This window comes from Aedes albopictus, chromosome 3 (genome assembly GCF_035046485.1).
Source record: "Aedes albopictus strain Foshan chromosome 3, AalbF5, whole genome shotgun sequence".
NCBI lineage: Eukaryota > Metazoa > Arthropoda > Insecta > Diptera > Culicidae > Aedes > Aedes albopictus.
In genome coordinates this window covers 49,456,847-49,463,323 of record NC_085138.1, presented here as the reverse complement: position 1 = coordinate 49,463,323, position 6,477 = coordinate 49,456,847, and the positions used below count along the sequence as shown (strand labels likewise).

The following is a 6,477-nucleotide window of genomic DNA, read 5'->3' as shown; positions in this document are numbered from 1 at the left end:
GTCTTTGAAAAGAGTTATTTAGTATTTAGAATCGAGGAGTCTAAATCATACTGAATCGATCAAACTTTTTCCACTCTGGCACGCTACGGTTCCGAATGCGAGTAACTTTGGCAAGAGTCTGAAAAGGCCAGTTTGACACCGATTCAAGTGTGGGCAAGCATTTATTTTCTCACTCTGGTACGCCACGGTTCCGAATGCGAGTAACTTTGGCATGGGTCTAGAAAAATATAAATGCATTGCGATCAACTTTTCCTCATCCGACTAAGTCACGTCTTCGAATGCGAAAGAATTTGACCGGATCTAGGAAGGCCAGTTGATCGCTCCCACATTCGATTTGGACCAATCGATTCTAATTATCTACCACTCAATCCTCCGAGTATCAGTAAGTAGTTTCGGTTGTCGACAGTTCAGTTCAGTGCGTTTCTCTTGCCTGTTGATCGGCACACGCGGAATCGAATACCGTCTCCCTTCGCAACGGTAAGTGCCCCGTCGTCAACAGTGGTTTTGTGAAGGTTTCCTCGGAATCTTTGTTTCAGGTCCGCTCTCGGGCCTTACTTCACGAGTCGAGCGTAGTTTCTCGCACTTTGCCTCGATTCTCATTTGCCTACTCTTGCTCCTTCCGTAGGTTCTGTCTCCTGGTTTCCAGTATGTTTCGTGGATGCTTTGTACTTCATCATCTCCAAAATCTTCTTCCAAACCGTCAAAGATGTTGCTCGTAGTACACCGGATGTTGAACACATTCCTCCTTCTTTTGCTCCTCCAGTTGTTGGCGCCTTATTCTTTTCGGGCATTTTTTGCCGGCCGCCCCGTGGTCCTTTTTGCAGTTTGTACATTTCGGTTGGCTTGGGCATTTGTTCGTCGCTTTCCTATGCAGTTCTCCGCAGTTTTGGCATCTATTTTTGCTTCTGCATTTTGTAGTTGAGTGTCCATTGGAGACTACGAAGGTGATGATTTTGTTTGCGGTTTTCTGTGAGAAAGTGAAGGAGGGAAGATTTTTTGCTTTTTTTTTTCACTCATACTCCCATAAGAAACCCCGTAGGAAGAAAGAGTGTTTCTCGGCTCATCAACCTTCGTAGTCCCCAATACTTCCAGCATCCTTGGCATTGCTTTGAATGGACCACTGTAGATGTATTGAAAGCCCGCGGAAATTTCTTTCCTTCTACCACAATTTTAAGGTTTTCCGTATTTATCAAGTTCCTCTTCTCTTTATCGTGATCCCTTCCCGCATAGAAATTTACCGTACCTAAAACGGTTCGAAAATTAACATTATTATTATTTTTGTTGTCACCTATTTATCATACATTCCGCGTATGGTCTGGTTATTATGGTAGAACAATATTGCAGGGATTAAGTAATATTGTTACATCATCAACTATTGTCCATTTACTGTTGGGAATTATCCCACTGTGAAGAGCAAGGTGAAGAGACTTTTCCAAACATTAGATGTACCATAGATGCTGATGTCCATCCACTTCGTCTGGTCCGTCTGGCAGCACAGCAATCCGCGGTGATCGGTAGCCATGTTTGTTTTCATTAGCTCCTCTGGATTGTTCTGATGTGCTGTTTTCTTTTAATTTAAAGTTATTTGCCAGTTCAAGGATCAAAAAGATGAACCAAATCGAGAATCAAATCAAACGAAGATGTGCGTTCTAATTATCATATGTGAAGGTAAGTGTTTCATCATATTCCTAGCGGTAAACTTACCGAGAAAATTTCTTCCAAAGGTGACCTGAAGGAAAATTCGAATCAAGAGAATTCTGATCATACAGGGATGCTCAGTGCTCACCCACCCGGCAGGATTCGATATAAAAGCTACAGTTACGATTGTTCCGGACTTCAACATCAAAATCATCATACTCAATCGATACCTTAAACGACACCTCGAGGTGATTCCGAACCTTGTTCCGAGCCAATGCAGTGTTTTTCATGCTGAACTTTCATAATAATTTTGTTGATTAAAGATGATCTCTTAATTAACTGGCATTGAAAAATAAATCCTAATTGATTATTATTCAGTTAGTTGTGTGTTTTTGTTTAATTTTTAAAGTTCAATAAATTTCAAATTATCGGTACCCCCGAACGCACGCTTTATTCATAATGGTTAAAACATATCGAAACCATAGCTCCAACTATTTTGTGGTCAATATATGAAACAAACTGGCTATGTTCTCAGTACAGTTGACGAACAAAATTTCTATGGGAAAATTGCGATTTTGGTACGGTAAACATTCTTAACGACCCGTTTCTCGTATGGTCGAGTCTCTAAAAACTGTAGCCATTGAGGTCGAAACTTTATCCCAGTACAGTCCATCTATGGTTCATCAAACCATATCCGTTACTGTTTTTGGTGGAATATAAACTATTATGCATGTGGTTCTATTACGGTTTTGGTTTATGCGGGTTCTCTTCATCCTTTCCACCATTCTGATTTTCTCTCCTGTTACAGCTTCTGTGTTTTGCAGTAATCCCTCCTCTCCGAAGTCCAAGGGCACTCCCGCGACGCAACACGTTGTATCCTTTTGCGAGCCTGGTTCGAACAGCTTCAGGTTCATTTGTCGTAGATCGATTCGCTGCAGCAATCTGTAATCCTCCTTCGATTCCAGGTCGATTCGATACCTGAACTTTCCTATTTTTTTTTTTGATTTGCTCCGCCTTTTGGAAACCAGCTTTGTGGAATTTCCGCGTCACTAAACGAAAGAAAAAGCTCAAACGTGACTACGCCCAACGAGCTCGCCGTTGCTGCACTTTATTCGAGGAGCTCATTTTTCTGATGTCGTTTCGTTCGTCCGAAAGTGTTCGTTTTTCATTTTCGTGCTGCACCGGTGTAGCACTTTTTCTGCACCGCTCAAGATAGTGCAGCGTGCAGCACTCAAAAATTCGAGAGTGTAGCGAACACCGTGTCCACCAATCAGCGTTTGCAAAGTTAAAAATATTTTGGTTTATTCACGCACACCAATGCAACTGCACCGAAAATGTTCGTTTTTGCAGTGAAAAGTGTAGCACGAAGCGGTGTAGCACCGCCGCAAAAACGAAAACGACATGAGTATCTGAGTGCTGCGAATAGAAACGGTTTTATTTTTCAAGCTAGCCAACTCACACCTACACACTCCCGGCACACAGCTTGTAAACACGCACGAGCGTTCAATTTTCTTGCAACCACCCCTCTCAGCTCGGTTGTCAAACACGCGCTGTCGCAACGCTGTTCGGAAATGGTAAACATGATCAATCCACCCTTATTCCGATTTTGTTCTCGTGCTCAAAGTTTATTATTTTCCATTCGCGATGGAAATTTTGATGGATAGTTGTTACAAAACTAGCTAAAATAGGCTCAAAATAATTTTTATCCTTCTCCTTGCTTTCCAACGGCTTGACAGCGGCAAATGGAGATATTGTGGCAACAATTTTGATATCATCCGCAGCACCTAGATAACAATACTCTTCAATCAATCACACAAGTTCAGCAAGGTTCAACATAACCTCCATCTTCAATGTTTGGCTCCCACTGAGAGAGCATATTGAGTCAGTCCGCGAGACTCAGATGAGTATAACGTGATTTCATTGCCTTGTTTTGATGGTAAGGGGCCATTCATAAATCACGTAGACTTTTTGGGGGGATGGGGTCTGGCCAAAGTCCACGCTCCATACAAATTTCAAGATTTTTGTATGGACAAAAGTCTACGAGGGGGGGAAAAACTCTCAGGTTGGATGATCGCAGCAGGTCGTGCGCGCGGGTCGCTGCGTCGTTGCTTTGTGTCACGTTTTTTCGCTTCTTCGTGAAATTGAATTCAATTCGGCCGAAGAAAAGTTCAAATAGCCGGTGAGGTTTTGCATTGCTGAAAACATTTTGAAAAACATTTGGTGAAGTGATTTTTGTGAAAAATGTGCCGCTGCTTTTGAGTTTGTGCAGTTTAGTTAAACCAGTTTTGTGCATTGGGGTTGATTGGGGTTTTGGACGAATTATGTGGTGCTATGCCATCCAGTGAATTTGATTCGACAATTCCACTACTATGGCAGGGTCTACGCCACCCGATCTGTTCCGCGTGTGAAAAAGTAATTTTTATGCGCGAATTACTGTAAAGCCAGCTCGATTGTTCCCTCCACGTCGTTTCTTGTGTAGTGAAATCAATACCGTTTGTAATATATTCCGGATGTGCCTATGAGTCCCGATGCCGCTGATCAAGCCTTTGATGTGCTGTATCCATCGTTGCTGAAAAATTGAGAGTACTGGCAGACTATGCGAAACTCGGTGAGACCTTTCCTTGCACCACTTTATTCATATACAGGGTGTTTGGTTCCGGGTTTTGGATATTTTCAGGGCTGATAGGTCTTGATGAGAGATGAAAAAGTTCCCATGGAACATAGGGTCGGAAATCACTGCTAAGTGAGTTAATCACATTTTAAGTTTTTAATTTTTGGTTATCTTTGAAGTCCTATATCTACTAAACTATCAATCGTACAAACTTTATCAGCGCACGAATTGAAAGCTTATTACTTCTACTTTCTTAGTCTCTTGGACGTAAACTTTGTAAAAATAGTTTAAAAGGCCTTAAATTGAAAAATAATGTAAAATTGGTCAAAAAAATCGACTCTTTTTTGGACATTTTTGATGATTTGAATATGAAAATAAAGCTTTTGTTAAAAAAGTTCTTCTACAAAACATGCACGAACTTGTTCCCTAAAAATGTTTCTTTGACACCAAAACTCTATCTTTTGTAGTTAAGCCAAAAAATGTTTTTGAAAATAACGTTCCAAATTGCATTAACTTCATGCCAAAACAATGGTCATCACCCTATCCGTCGTGCGTTCGTGTGCTGTTGCTCCACGGCATGAGGACGACTACTGCTGCTGGCTTGGCTGCTGGTGATGTCATCGCATACAGAAAACGAGCTCGCTCTTTGTCGCGTCACATCTCCGCCTGTGGAATCACTCGAGGCGGAGTTTGGATTTGCGCATACTAAGTGCGACGTGCAGTTAACTTGTTTTTCGACGGAGCGAAAGGAAAGTGTCGACGAAAGTGTATTTACAAGAGCAACCATTTAAATCCTTCGCACTCGTAGCTCTGCTGCGGTGCTGTTCAGATGGGGGGGTCTGTGCGTGCGGCAATTTTGAGCATGCACTTATTTGATGCATTTCATTTTTTTTGTATGATGTGCAAGGATAATGATTCTTCTTATTTCTTGCATAACATTCCCACTGGGACAGAGCCTGTTTCTCAGCTCAGCTGTAAAACATACAGCAATAAATTCCTTTGGAACCAATCATGGGGGATCCTTGGGAAATGATACCTTTGGGGAATCTAATCAATAAGTTGGACATTTTAGGAGAAGTTAGGGTTTCTTAAAGGACATTGGGGATTTTTAGGCGATATTGGGGAGGGTAAAGGGAACTTAGGAATCATGGGGGTCCTTGGGAAATGATACCTTTGGGAAATCTAATCAACAAGTTGGACATTTTAGGAGATATTGGGGATTCTTAAGGAACATTGGGGATTTTTTAGAGATATTGGGCATTTTTAAGGAACCTTGGTGATTTTTAAGGAACATTTGGGATTTTTGGGAGATATTGGGAAGGGGAAAAGGGAACTTAGGAATCATGGGGGTCCTTGGGAAATGATACCTTTGGGGAATCTAATCAACAAGTTGGATATTTTAGGAGAAGTTGGGGATTCTTAAGGAACATTGGGGATTTTTTAGAGATATTGGGCATTTTTAAGGAACCTTGGTGATTTTTAAGGAACATTTGGGATTTTTGGGAGATATTGGAAAGGGGAAAAGGGAACTTAGGAATCATGGGGGTCCTTGGGAAATGATACCTTTGGGGAATCTAATCAACAAGTTGGACATTTTAGGAGATATTGGGGATTTTTAGGGAACATTGGGGATTTTTAGGAGATATTGGGGCGGGTAAAGGGAACTTAGGAATCATGGGGGTCCTTGGGAAATGATACCTTTGGGAAATCTAATCAACAAGTTGGATATTTTAGGAGAAGTTGGGGATTCTTAAGGAACATTGGGGATTTTTTAGAGATATTGGGCATTTTTAAGGAACCTTGGTGATTTTTAAGGAACATTTGGGATTTTTGGGAGATATTGGGAAGGGGAAAAGGGAACTTAGGAATCATGGGGGTCCTTGGGAAATGATACCTTTGGGGAATCTAATCAACAAGTTGGATATTTTAGGAGAAGTTGGGGATTCTTAAGGAACATTGGGGATTTTTTAGAGATATTGGGCATTTTTAAGGAACCTTGGTGATTTTTAAGGAACATTTGGGATTTTTGGGAGATATTGGAAAGGGGAAAAGGGAACTTAGGAATCATGGGGGTCCTTGGGAAATGATACCTTTGGGGAATCTAATCAACAAGTTGGATATTTTAGGAGAAGTTGAGGATACTTAAGGAACATTGGGGATTTTTTAGAGATATTGGGCATTTTTAAGGAACCTTGGTGATTTTTAAGGAACATTTGGGATTTTTGGGA

General features: G+C 41.2%; 1 long non-coding RNA gene across 1 annotated transcript; it reads left to right on the top strand.

The window, feature by feature from the left end:
* Positions 1 to 489: 489 nt before the first annotated feature.
* Positions 490 to 2,011, top strand: LOC134291101 (uncharacterized). Its single transcript, XR_009998909.1, has 2 exons — positions 490 to 1,668; positions 1,725 to 2,011. It is a non-coding gene; the product is annotated as an uncharacterized LOC134291101 (long non-coding RNA).
* The last annotated feature ends 4,466 nt before the right edge of the window (positions 2,012 to 6,477 follow it).